The 15,187-nt window shown below is 37.8% G+C and overlaps 1 long non-coding RNA gene across 1 annotated transcript; it reads left to right on the plus strand.

Annotated features, from left to right (window-relative positions):
* Positions 1–12,870: 12,870 nt before the first annotated feature.
* On the plus strand, positions 12,871–14,558 carry LOC126596873 (uncharacterized). The gene is made up of 3 exons (XR_007614052.1): positions 12,871–13,143; positions 13,885–14,014; positions 14,237–14,558. It is a non-coding gene; the product is annotated as an uncharacterized LOC126596873 (long non-coding RNA).
* The last annotated feature ends 629 nt before the right edge of the window (positions 14,559–15,187 follow it).

Below are 15,187 nucleotides of genomic sequence, written 5' to 3' on the forward strand. Positions count from 1 at the left end.
GTATTAGAGAAAGACCGTACTGCATTTGTAATCCCAAACTGAATAGGTTTTCTCTACCTCTTCTGATTAGCTTGGGTAACCATGACATGCTGCAAGGTGTCACTCATGGTTTGTGGAAGCCCTAAACGTATATAATCACTAAAGGGAGAATTGAAAGTAAGTTTCAATTCACAATCGATTTGAAATGGTTTTAATCGCCCACTGCCTCGCTAAAAGGAACCTAATGGATCGCACACCATAAGAGGTGGAGATTGGAGATTAAACGGAGATGAGTAAGAATGATTAAATGGTTTAATCATTTATTTATGGCAAGGATTAATTAATATGTTAATTAATCAAACGAATAAGTTCGTTAAAAGACCTCAGGATAGTTTTGGACGTTTAGGCCCAATGGGCTTCGAACGTCAAGCCCATTGACTTAGGTTGTATGACAACTTAATGAATAAAGATTCACAAGGGCATAATAGCCCAATAATATCCCAATGGCCGGCCATGATGTTTAGGGTAGTGAACTTGGACTTATTTACAAGTTTGCCACTCAAATGAATAAAGGTATAAATATGACTTTATAGCTAAAATTCATTAAGGGTTTTCTTTTGGAGAAAATTGGTGAGAACTTGTCTCTCCATTTCTCTCTAAAGAGGCCGGCCACCTTGGGGGGTGCATCTTGCAATCCCACTACTCCAAGGTCACTCATTTCTTCTCCAATCTCTCCTTGGTGAAGAGACTTAGAGGTTCCCTATTTTGGGAACTTGGAGAAACCTATTCATCCATCCAAATCCATAGATTTATTATGCAAGGAATGAAGGCCCTCTCTTTGGGTGATTAGCCTTTGCTTATGCAAAGAGGAATCTACAAAGGTACAATTTCAACTCACTTTGTTTTGAGTTGAGTTTTGGTTCACCAATCTACTAGGCTTTGAATTTCTTGGTTAATGTTTTGTTTTTAAGTGCATGCTAGCATGATTCCGCCTTTAATTGTTAATTGCATGCTTATTGATGTTGCTTAAATGAACATGTTTTCACAAAATTATCCTTCATAGTTGTAATTACATGAAGTAGTGGATTTTTGTGTTTTTACAAAATGAGCTCAAAAGTTTAAGTTTTGCAACATAGCCCAAAAGGTTGAGGTTATTGCATTTTTGCCCAAATTAGGTTGAGAACAAAATGGTTTTGTCTCATTAAATGAGAATTGGATTTTCATTTCATTTAGCTCCATTTAAATCAATTCTATGGATACAAAAACCAAATGAAAATGTTGCATTCAAGTTTAATTAGTTAAAGCGTTAATTAATTAAAGAAAGGGCGATTATGAACCTAAGCCTACGATTATTGAGCTATGTGAAAGGCCGTTTCAAATTTGTTTGAACCATGGGAATGTGTAGATTAAATTTTGGTTGTAATTTGATTTGATCAAATGTTGTAAAAGAGCATAAGCTCTTCTTTACTTTAAAGTAATTTGTATTATTCAAATGTTGTAAAAGAGCATAAGCTCTTCTTTACTTTGAAGTACTCCTTTTCTTGTTTTATTTGATATGCATGAAATTGGAGTAGCGGGTCCAACGCCCAATAAGACAACACGCCTTAATGTGATTAAACGCCTAACTAAAATCAATCACCATCCCTAGACCGAGATTCAACACTAGGCTCGTGTTGGATCTAATCAAAGGTTCATAGTCATCCTAAGACCCTAAGGCAACTATATAGTCCATCAATGAATGCAAACTTTATGTTAGTAGTACCATATACTCTTGCTTTAAAAACCATTTTACAAGCTTAGTGGGAGTATTATATACTACTAAGTCAATCACATGGACCAATAGTTGTAATAGGACCAAATTGTTTTAATAAGATTAAAATGTATATTTATATGTGATGAGACCTAAAACCCTCAACCAAACCATTATTAAGTTGATAAGCGTGAGAGTGCTTTGAACACTCTTAAGTGGCCTTCCACCGTGGTGGGCTCCAATCGTTTGTGACTCATACACTGGCTTCACCCTATAATGGGGAAGTTCAAAGTATGTGCTTACATCCAGGAGGAGTCCATAAACATATATGATGAAGTGAGTGTAGACAACGAGTATGACCAACATGATATAATTCTGAGGTTGTGCTTGAACCCCTACATCAACTAGCATGGTGGGAATGACTTAACTAAGTGCAATGGTGCCAAAATGATATAATTCTGAGGCAATCATTCTCTAGAGGCCAAAACAGATGGGTAATTACAAAAGTTGTAAATGGCTAAGAGTTATCCTCTCATCATTATTGTTGCTAGCCAAAATGATATAATTCTGAGGTGGGCTTGGTAATGATGAGTCTCCCATACCCTACTAAGAGTTTCCTTCAAAACTCTCGAATTCCGATGAGGGATATGGAATTTGCCAAAAATAGTGGGTGGTGCTATTTGATTTAAAGACCCGAATCAAATGGCTTCAAATCAATCAATTTATATTCGTTATGTATTTGTTTACCAATATATTTGCAAACGCTATCCAAAACTTGACTAAGAAAAACCGAATGCTTTAGTTTCCGGACTTGGTACCACAATCCCAAAGATTGTCTTAAATGGATTGTATATGTACCTAAGTAGTCTAATCCTCACTATCTTCCTATTGATAATGTATCATTGGAAAAACATGTTAGATAAGTCTATCATAAAAAGGACAACACTTTTGATGTCATAGTTCTTCACTTACAAATCGTTGTATGAAGAAATAAGAGTTGCTTTGAACAACCCTTAGCTAATGCAAACACTAGTGTTTGTTTCTTTGTTAAATGAACAAAGAAGTTGAGAAGAAAGCACAAGGGCATGGACACTTTATGTGCCATGATTCTTCACTTACAAATTGTTGTATGAAGAAATGAGAGTTGCCTTGAACAACTCTTGAAAGTTTGTAATTATGTTTAGAACATAATGGTTGGTTGACAAAAATAGTCCATCAACATGGACTTATGATGATTTTAAATCATTGAGTGTTGAAGTGTTAAACCACTTCTAGAAACGGAAAATTAGGCAAGGACTTCACCTTTGTGTCCCTATCCAAATGGTTCACTAAGTTTATTGTAAACTATATAGTGAACAATAACCACACACTCTCCAAATCGTTTGATGTGTATAACACAATTGAAATAAGTTTCAAGAGAGATAGTGGGAGTTTAGGGACCATGACTATTGTAGTCAAAGGAGAAGTCAAATGAAAAAAGCGAAATAAACTCAAAGGGAACAAACTTTCTTTATGAAAGGATGGACATTGGAAGGGGTATTTGCAAGAAATGTCTTGCAAATGTCAAGAACCCACCTTTCGAAGGTGTTGTAAATTGTTCTTGAAAAGTTAAAAACAGTTGGTTCTTCTACTTGAATGCATGATTCAATATTAGTAACTATGTTTTACAATCGTTGTAAAAATGTGGCTAATAAGAAGTAGAAGATTAATGAGAGAAGAGAAAGTACTTCACATTTGGAACGTGAATCAAATGTAGATCTCTGCGAAAGCAGATGGTACTTACTTTCTCATATGAACTACCAAAGAAATTGGAAAAACCAAAGATTGTCTTTACATTCCAATTTTAAGGAACTTAATTCCATCACTATAAGGGATGGATGAATGTTTTGTTTGACAAAACATTGTTCTTTATTAATGAATGATTAGATTATTGTAATCTAATTGATTGTCTCTATAGTAGAGATGATATGGTAGTGTTAACTGTTTAGAATATAACGATGCTTAAAACCCAAAAGGTTGCAAGGTAGTGACTAATCCCAACTGAGTTGTGATACCTCTAAAACATAAATTACGAGTTGGGCATAGATGGATGCTTTGGATCGTTAGATCCGGATCCAATACCTTCTTATTAAAATTGTATAGAGGCGAAATGTTCGAATCTTTATTCTTTTGGAAAGGAAGAAAGAATCACAAAGTTGTTGAGGTTAATTCACTTAGATGTTAGTGGCACTTGTCCACAACATAAAACTACTCATGTTGTATGACATTCACCGAAGATCACTCTCGGTTGGACTATAGTTTATTTTGAATAAACACAAGTCCGAATACTTTGCAAAAGGTTTCAAAGAATTCAAGAAATGTAAGTTGATGAGTAAGATGTCTAAAGTATTTACCTCCTTAGATTTGATCCAAGGAAAGGTAACACTTTAGAACAGTTTTCTTGAAAGATATCAAGGAAAGAAGCATCATAAGATAATGGATTTCTCCATTAAGAGAAGAACGAACTTGAATAAGATTTAGTTCGTTGGATATTATCAATTACCCATATATAGGATATATACTTCTAAGACAATATAATTGTCAATTAGAAGATCTTCCAAAATTTTCATGACTCTATAGGATGTAGTTGGAAAGAAAGACAAATCTTAATCATGTTAAGATTTGGGGTTGTGTGCTAATAAGCAATATTTGTTTAAAGAATTATCTTGTGGGTATCCTTATATTAACATTTGGATATCACTTCTATAAACCAACTAACAAATGTTGTTTATTGGGTAGTTCATTGTAATCCTACACTAGGATTTGCCTAAGATAGCGCAAATGAACAAGAGATAGAACTCAAAGAATGGGTTCTTTGAGAGACAAGATGATAATCAACAAATATAACAACCTAGTTCCTACACCACAAGCTCCAAGGTAGTCGAGAAGGATTTATAAACTGTCTCAGTTGAATGGTTTGAACTTTATGACTATGTCATAGAGTTACATCTCTTAATTCGAAAGAAATAAGAATGAAAATCCTTATGACTACATTGAGTGTATATACGACATATACTCAAGGAAATGGTAAAGTACCATTTGACCCGAAATAATGAAACCTCCATAGCTAATTGGTAGCTTAAGGTGACTACAATTAAAGAGATTGGTTGACTTGGAAGAAACCATCTTTGACGTAGTCTTGGTTTCAATTAATTCGAAGATTGCTAGCTACAACTAAATGGTGATTCAATGTTTGGACATAATATGGGTTTCCGAAACCATTATTAAGATAGTCTTGATAATATATGTCTAAAACTATGAATCACAAGACATGTAAGTTGTAGAGATCCAACCATCATGGATCTTAGCAAGCTAGTGGGAGTTATAAACGTCTTATGAGAGAAAGATCAAACCAATTGATTTCTCATAAAGATGTAAATTAATCTTTTGTTTACTAAGTTTACAAAAGATTAGTGGGAGTTAATCATATTCCTAAAATTGAATATATATGATATATTAATTTTGGAAATGAAAAGAATACTTATTCGTTAAAGTTATGACTTTAAACATTCTATAACGATAGAATGTATATGGGAGATATAGTCTAAATACATGGGATAGAAATCTATAATGATATATTTCAAGATATAATTGGATTATATCAATCCCTATAATAGACAAAAGATGCTAGGAAGTTTCTCATACGATGATAAACTTCAATTAGAAGGACGACTCTAGTGAGACTAGCAAGTTGCCCTTCTCAAAGGGAACGTACCCTCTGACTCCCAAAGAAATAATGCGTAAATAGAATCCTTTATGTATACGTAGAAAGGTGATTTATGTATTTCATATTGTATCAAAACATTGATATGAGTTGTACCTAGAAAGGTACAAGACGGTATCAGTGCAAGCCCAGGATTAGAACCATGGCAACTGTCAAGTGAGTCCTTGAGTATTTAAGAAATACTAAAGGATATATTCCTCAAAGAATGAGAGTAACGAAATGGAAGTGTAAATGTATTAGATTATGAATCTAATCCATCATTGGATGTTTCTTCATTATGAATGAAGAGATAATCATATATCTCTTTATTATGACTAAAAGAGATATTTGGATGGAAACATTAAAAGTAATGACTTTAGTGTGTTCCATTGTGAATGCAAAATATATTGCCATATAGAAGCTTACAACAATGTTGTTTGGATGGGAAAGTTCATTTATGAACTCTCTATTCGGTTCCAACCAGAAAGTGTCTCTAGTGTACCGACACTACGACATTAATGGGGCGATAGCTCAAGCCAGGGAATCAAGGTCTCATCACGATCCGAACTCAAATGAGAGACTGAACCACATGATTGAGAATCATGTATAATGGTGACGTCGTTATTCTCAAGGTTGCTTCTATGGATAACATATAGATATCCATTGTCTAGGCCTACTACTCAGCCATTTTTTGAAATGACTCCAGAAGAGGTATCATCACTGATGACCAAGCTGATTGGCTCTAGTGCAAGTGGGAGATTGTTGGAAATGTGCTCTAAAACCAATCATATGATGATACTTTACGGACATTTCACATGTTAAACTAATCTAGTTTAATATCAAGGGCATAGATTATTGTTTTAAGCCGTCTCATATAAATGTTATATGCTTAAACGATAAGTCCAAGGAATATGTAATTAGGAGAATGTAATTTAAACAAGTTAGATTTATGAGACCATTCTCTTTCGTATACATATCCTAAACGTTCCTGATCATAGGATTGCCAATTGGGCATTGACAGTCCATTAAGATCAGTACGTGCTGTGTCTTCTCTCATGGAGAGTGACTGGTCTCGAGTCATTGGTGTGATTAACACCAAGACAAGTACGTAGGTGCTTAATAAGGAATGAGTTCACTGAACACGATCAACGAAGAGTTCTCATACTCATGTCACATGAGAACTCATGGTTGGGATAATGCAAAGTAGTCCTTTGACCTGAGGCATCATAGTTGTCTTGTGGTTAGGTCCTTGATCTTTGATTATGTCAAAGTCACTCCATTCGCGGGTGTCCACGGCATAGTTGGGGTTAAGCCACTTAGCCATGGAGGCAAGTGAATGCACAACAAGGGATCTCTAACCTTCAAACCGTTTGAGGGAGAATACTCTATGATATGATTAAGAATCTCTGGCCAGAGTATGAATGAGATTTAGGAAGTCATTCCAAATCACATTCAAGGTAATCATATAAGTAAATGAATCACATTGGATAGTAGACATGAATAAACTATCAAATCAAACAATGTGGTCAAGAGTATTGTATTAGAGAAAGACCGTATTGCATTGTAATCCTAAACTGAATAGGTTCTCCACCTCTTCTGATTAGCTTGGGCAACCATGACATACTGCTAGGTGTCACTCATGGTTTGTGGAAGCCCTAAACGTGTATAATCACTAAAGGGAGAATTGAAAGTAAGTTTCAATTCAGAATCGATTTGAAAGAGTTCTAATCGCCCACTGCCTCGCTAAAAGGAACCTAATGGATAGTACACCGTGTAAGGTAGAGATTGAAGAAACAATGGAGATGAGTAAGGATAATTAAATGGTTTAATTATTTATTTATGGCAAGGATTAATTAATATGTTAATTAATCAAACGAATAAAGTTCATTAAAAGACCACGGGTTAGTTTTGGGCCTCAAGGCCCAATGGGCTTCGAACGTCAAGCCCATTGACTTAAGTTGTATGACAACTTAATGAAAAATAATTCACAAAGGCCTAAAAAGCCCAATGAAACCCTATGGCCGGCCATATTGATAAAGGAGTGGATTTTGGACTTAATTACAAGTTTGCCACTCCAATGAATGTAGGTATAAATATGACTTTATAGCCAAAATTCATTTAGGGTTTTCTTTTGGAGAAAAGATGAGAACACAAGCTCTCTTTTCTCTCTAAGAGGCCGGCCACCCTAGAGGAATTTAGCTAGCAATCTTACTTCCTCTAGGTCACTCATTTCTTCATCAATCTTTCCTTGGTATGGAGACTTAGAGGTTCTTAATTTTGAGAACTTGGAGAAACCAATTCTTCCATCCAAATCCATGGAGATAAGAAGCAAGGAATGAAGGCCCTATCTCTTGGGTGATTATCCTTTGCTTATGCAAAGAGGAATCAACAAAGGTATAAATTTCTCAACTCACTTTGTTTTGAGTTGAGTCTTGGTTCACCTAACTACTAGGCTTTGAATTTCATGGGTAATGTTTTGTTTTGAGTGCATGCAAGCATGATTGTGCCTTTAATTGTTAATTGCATGCTATATAGATGTTGCTTAAATGAACATGTTTTTCACAAAATTTCCTTCACGGAGGTTAATCATTTGGAGCTTCATTACGCGGTACAGCCCCAGAAGACGAAGGCAATAAATGCCTTTGGAACAAACCCACAAACCTCTGATGATCAAGTAAAATCTGACCATCAGATTCCTTCATCTGGTCAAGCTTCCTCTTCATGTTTGTAGCATAGTCATGTGCGAGCATGTGCAATTGTTTATTCTCATGCTTGAGCCCTTTAATCTCTTGCTTAAGACTCATCACTTCAGCCGCCAATGATTCAACTTGGCGGGTTCGAGCAAATAAGCATTGGGCCATATTCGACACAGAACCTGCACACTGAACACTGAGAGCCAGAGAATCCTTAACAGCCAACTCATCAGACCATTTGGAAAGAAGTCTGTTATCTTTGGCATTGAGAATGTTCTTGGCCACCACCGCAGCGATCATATCATTCTTCATCACAGAATCCCCAACGGTAAGAGGACCAGTAGAGGATAAGAAGGATGGGCGCCATATGTTGTCTGGAGAAGGCGCAACTGCCTCTTCACCAAGGTTCAAGTCAAAACGATAATCGGAAGGGCCAGACATTTTCAAAGGTGTTAAAGAGAGAAGAGGTCGGATAAATCAAGATCTTAGAAGTGCAAGAAGGGAGCTTCTACTGGTGGAGATTCAAGTGTGCTTTGGAACTTAATGCCAGCCTGTATAAAAATCTGTACTCGATGAAGCTTCAGAAATCGAAGAGGCACCTGCTCAGAAATCGAAGAGGCGTTTGCTTTCTCAAAAGCTGGGCTGCTTAGAGACCACAAGGGCCAATCTTAGAGATCGAAGAGGCGTTTGCTTTCTCAAAAGTTGGGCTGCTCAAAGACCACGAGGGCCGATCTCAAAAATCGAAAAGGCGCTTGCTTTCTCAAAAGCTGGGCTGCTCAGAGACCACCAGGGCCGATCTCAGAAATCAAAGAGGCACCTGCTTTCTCAGCCTTGTCAGCACCTGTCACATGCACACTCAGCTTTGCGGAAATTACGGGCAATCTGTCGAAGATTTCGGGTGAAGTAGAAAGCACGTGAATCTTACTGTTCAATCATCCACTTTTCACACGCAACATAGCTCATGGGTACCACAGATAACTTTGCCAAAGATCTCTGATAAAGTTTAGACACGTGAAGCTTGCAGCTCCCACTACATCGCTATGACTAAGAAAGGTAAAAGAATAGCAAAGAAACAGCACTAACAAAGTTTAGACACATAAATTTTGAAGGTTTAGCTACCATATTATTACCCACAAGGGTAAAGGAACAGCACCACTGCTGGATAATTGGAAAGTCCCTGTGTGTCAACCTCTGTGCTCCGTGGCAAGGTAGACTAGCAAAAATGCCCAACCTTTACTCACATTCGAGAAAACACTCCCAACAAGATTTCTTGCTCCAAAATCGAAAAGGCACCGCCCTCCGAATCTCGAGAGCCAGACTCCCAACAGGATTACTTTCTTAAAAATCAAAGAGGCACCGTTCTCCGAATCTCGAGAGCCAGATCCCCGATAGGATCGCTTGTTCGAAAACCGAAGAGGCATCGCTTTCTCAACTTCGAGAGCCAGATCTCCTTGGATAAAGCTTGTCTGTAATCTTCACACACAACATCAGCTTTCCAGATACCACAGACCACTTTTTCAAAGTGCTCTGACAGAGTTAAAACACGTGAAGCTGACAGCTCCCACTACAGTGTTATGACCAAGAAGGGTAAAGGAATAGCATTACTACTTGTTGTTCGGGAGACTCCTATATATGTTGACCTCCATCATCAACGGACAGGCAGACCTGCAAAAATGCTCAACCCTTCCTCATATCTGAGAGGGCATTCCCAACGAAGCCTCTCGAAATACTCCACTTTTTTTCTCCTCGATAATACCCCTGCAAACAAGCTACACCAAAGCAAGAATATCCCATATCATCAGGGTTAAAAGCAAGAGCATCCCATATCATGTTTTTTCCCTGTCTTTTCCTTTGGCCTTGTTCTTACTTGCAAGACAAGGAGAAAGAGAGTAATCAGTCAGCACTTGGAATCAAGCTTCCAGTCAGCAACTGACTGCCTGGAACCCCTTACTTGATTACTTACCTGGCATTGCTCTCGAGTACTCATCTTTAACATCTTATGGTTTCAGAGAAGATACCACATCTGCCTGAAGAACAGATAGGGCAAGTGAGAAGGATACAAGGAAGCATGTGGAGACAAGCGTAACAGAACACGTGCCGATACTTCCACTACTTTGTCAACAACAAAAGTATCCCATATCAACAGGGTCGAACGTACTCTAGATTTGATGGACTTGTTTTGACCCTCAAATTCTTCAGTCGGCCTTATACTCTGGAGGTAACCAGAAAACCCTTCAGCCCAGTTCAAGAATAAGCATGTGGAATGTTACTTCTTTAAAAGAAAAAGTATCTCATATCATCTCTTCTCCTTTTCTTCTCTTTATCCTTCATGCTGCCTGCAAGATAAGGAGAATGAGAACAATCAGCCGGAACTCGAAATCAAACTTCTGATCTGGGACTGATTGCTTACCTTGTCTGTCACCCCTTTTAGCAGATCCCGTAGCTTGGCGACTTGGGGGACTCCTACTACATGGTTTGTATCGCGCTTGACCAAGCCTGAAACTACAAGTAAGCTTCAAGTGAAATTGATACATTACCTTGTGTATCTCCACCAGTTAAAGATACCACCCCTGGACGGAGGAAGAGTACTTTCAGAGAAGATGCCCCATCTACCTATGAGACAGATAAGGTAAGTGAAGACGATACCACACTTCGGTACTTAGAAGTTTCGTGATTACTCAGCGGCTTAGATCTTGCAAGTCCCCAACCGAGGAGCTTCCCCTCCAACCAGGAGGCCAATCACAGAGCGACACGTGTCGATATCAGAAGCCAATCATAGCGCGACACGTGTCAACATCGGAAGCCAATCACAACACGACACGTGTCAATGTCAGAACAAGGCTAGAAACTCTCTTCTATAAAAGGAGATCATTCTCCCAAAATATTTCCTAATGCCATTTGTACTAAATCATTCACTTGTACCCACTAAAGGAGAGCTTGAACCTATGTACTTGTGTAAACCCTTCACAATTAATGAGAACTCCTCTACTCCGTAGACGTAGCCAATCTGGGTGAACCACGTACATCTTGTGTTTGCTCTCCTGTCTCTATCGTTTTACATACTTATCCACACTAATGACCGGAGCAATCTAGCGAAGGTCACAAACTTAATACTTTCTGTTGTACCAAAGTCCTCACTGATTTTGTGCATCAACAATCCTTAAGTCCTTACCTTTTTGCTTTGGTAATGGATGAGTTAACAGGACATATTCAAGATGTTATTCCTTGGTGTATGCTTTTCACAGACGATATAGAGTTGATAGATGAAACTCAGGAAGGGGTAAATGCGAAGCTTAACCTTTGGAGAGAAGTGTTGGAATCTAAAGGTCTTCGCCTAAGTCGATCAAAGACAGAATATATGGAATACAAGCAGGATGGATGAAGTGGAAGAGTGCATCCGGCGTGTCGTGTGACCGTCGTATGCCACTGAAGCTCAAGGGAAAATTTTTTAGGATGGCAATAAGGTCGGCGATGCTGTATGGCACAGAATGTTGGGCGGTGAAGCATCAACATGTACACAAAATGGGTGTAGTGGAGATGAGGATGCTTCGTTGGAGGTGTGGGCTCACGAGAAAGGATAAGATTAGGAATGAGTGGGTTGGACATGTGCAAAGAAGGCCTACTGACACTCCAATTCGAAGATGTGACTACGGGACAGAGGTTCAAGGCTGAAGGGGTAGAGGAAGACCTAGGAAAACTTTGGAAGAGACCCTAAGAAAAGACTTAGAGTACTTGGATCTAACGGAGGACATGACACAAAACCGAGCGCAATGGCGTTCTAGGATTCATATAGCCGACCCCACTTAGTGGGAAAAGGCTTTTTTGTTGTTGTTGTTGTATTACTCTCTTGGATGTTTTAGTATGCAATGCTGTCCGTGCAGCAAGAATCATGAACGCTACACTTGTGCTGCCAGAACTGGATGCGAACTCTTTTTGGCATGATGACAGGTATCTATTTTCAATGGTTCTCTAATCAGTAATTCACATACGCAGATTTGGTTTCTTGGAGTATTCAAATTCACATTTTACAGACTTACAAACTTTTATTTTCTGATTGAGGCTGTTAAGTATTAACCAAGACAAGAGAGAGAAGGTAGATAAAATTGTGATAAACACGTAGCTACATAGGAGACATGTCGCATATAATTAGTCACTGTCTGTAACATTTTCATAATTATGGAGGAATTAGAAAACATGTTAGTGACTGGTCTATAACTTTGTTGAATGGAAAGAGAAAGCTTCAAGATATCTGCATGAACGGATTTTCCTGTACAGCCATTTGCATCTTTTTGCACAGTTTCATATGAATAGCTCCCTTCATATTTTATGGTAATGACATAAATATTATATTTTCTTGGAAAAGCAAAAGGAATTCGTTTTGATGAACTGTGAGTAATGTGTCTACTGTGCTCTCATGGTTAATTGTACGCTTGTTTCTGTTAAGTTTATAAATTATTATGTTCAAGTGCAGTGGTTTCGGCGGTATCTATGATGTTGAGCATTTTATCAAGTCATTGAGGTATGATGTAAAAATTGTAGAAAAAATACCAGAAATTCGCAAAAATGGGAAGACCAAGAAGATAAAAGCTGTGCAGGTATAACATCAGTATTTTTATCATCAAATTCATAATCAGAAATCAATTTGAGTTCTTCAATATGTTTGAAATGTTGACTCGCTCTTCCTCTAAACCTTGTCTCAGCTCGTCCCCCTCGAGATTCTCCTATCAGTTGGTATACTACAGATGCACTTGCGAAAATGAAGGAGCATAGTGCTATTTATCTTACTCCCTTTTCACATCGCTTGGCAGAAGAGATTGACAACCCTGAGTATCAACGGTTGAGATGCAGAGTTAGCTATCATGCTCTGAGGTTTAAGTGAAATATAAGTTAAGTAAATCAATCGTAGATAAGCTTCACTCACAAGGTCACTTCATGTCCATACATCTTCGTTTTGAGATGGATATGCTGGCATTTGCTGGGTACGTTCTTATCTGATTATCTTGTTATGCTCAAGTTTGCATCTGCATGGGGGTGGAGGGTCGGATCTGAGATGAATGATTGACTTTGTTGCATATGGTAAGATGTAATAGGAGCGGAAAAAAACGGAAGCAAACCATACACATAATTACTTGTAGAAAAATGTTTGTGTACGCGTACTTTGAGTTAAACTTGTCAAAGATTTGATGGTACTTTTGTAAAATATTTAGGGTCAGTGGGAATGGGGGTTCCCTTTAACCAATGCTGCCATAGTTTCCAATTCCCAGCATAATAATGATTTAAGGGACATACGATATGGGTTGGTTTGATACTAATTGAGCAGAACAAGGAGAGAGAAGAGGTACAAAAAAAGGTTGAACCATAATTAAACTCGACTACTTTAACTGAACTTTATCTTTTATCGTAGTGTCAATTGGTCAAAACTAAGATTCCAAGCACAACAGTGTTATCTATATAGTCTCACAAAAATGAGGTATGTTATTAGCGAAATCCTTACATAAAATGAATAATGAGTAGATTGTTGGCCTTTATATCATGTGTGGAAATTTCATCTTTCATGGCCACTAGACTAGCTAGGCAAGGGGCGCAATCTGTTTGTTTCATGACTGAATAATTTTTTATTTTTTGTTTTGTTTTGGATGAAGACCAAAATAGTTCATGGGTTCAGATTTTGAAAAATAATGTTATGTGAGGACTTAACATCTGGTATGATAACTCTGCAGCTGCTTTGATATTTTCAACCCCAAAGAGCAAGAGATTTTGAAGAAGTATCGAAAAGAAAATTTTGCGCCAAAGAAGCTTGTCTATGAGGAAAGAAGAGCCCTAGGAAAATGCCCATTAACTCCTGAAGAGGTAATATTATCTTTCTTGTTATTTATTTTGCATATTACAGTATATGGAGCCCATCAATATTAAAGATTATTACCTTGCATTGCATCGGCAGCTTATATTGTTCTTACCAACAGATACCAGATGACATTTTGTATATAAAAGCTTATGTTGTTCTTAGCAACAGATACCAGATGACATTTTGTATATAAAATGCAAACAAGCTTGTTCCCCTTTTGTATGCAGGTCGGCAATGAGGTTTAACAATTCTACCAGGATATACCTAGCTGCTGGTGAACTATTTGGTGGGCATAGATTCATGAAACTGTTTCGAGCTAGCAGAAAACACCCAGGGATTGTTAGGGTCTGCAGTGGACTACATGGTTTGCCTCCTCTCTGATATTTTTATACCTACATATGATGGCCCTAGCAACTTTGCCAACAATCTCCTTGGACACCGCCCCTATTATGGCTTCCGGACCACAATTAGACCGGATAGGAAAGCACAAGCGGACCCCGCCTGAGTCTTTCTATACAAATTCTTGGCCGGAATGTTTCTGCCAAACGTCTCCTAAGAATCCAGCAGATAAATGTCCACCGGATAATGTTTTGGAAATTCTGGACAGCCAGTTGAGTGAAGTTATGGATGGCCTGGAATCAAATTCCACAATATCTGTGGCAGAAGGATGAGAAAGTAGTCGGAGGATTTTTAGCGGGTGATTGTTACTCTGCCTTTGAGGTAATCATAATATCCATATTTTCTTTCTGTTTAAATACTTCCTTTGAAGAAATTTCCTTTCTTGACCTCTTTCACAAACAATTGCATGTTGTTTTACTCATCATTCGGATATTTACTCATCTTTCATGCTCCTCTTGATCATACAAGTTGATGATTTTTCACCCAGTCTGAATTTCTGTTTTCTTCTTGATCATGTTCAAGCGGCTGGAGTATGCACAACACGAGACACGTCGATAGTTGACTAATTTGTTATGCTCCGATCTAAACATATACAATGCATGTGATTTATTGTAATATATTGGTTTGACTTGCTTGTATGATTCTGCCATTTATGGCGATAGTCTAATGATTTTTCTATACCTTAACAAAATGCACAATTACTTTAACATTTTTTGGTATGCTCATTCTGGTTCTTATGCACTTGAGTTGATATATCTGTCCATTTTGAAATCTCCCAA

The sequence above is a fragment of the Malus sylvestris genome, chromosome 13, assembly GCF_916048215.2.
Source record: "Malus sylvestris chromosome 13, drMalSylv7.2, whole genome shotgun sequence".
Taxonomy (NCBI): domain Eukaryota; kingdom Viridiplantae; phylum Streptophyta; class Magnoliopsida; order Rosales; family Rosaceae; genus Malus; species Malus sylvestris.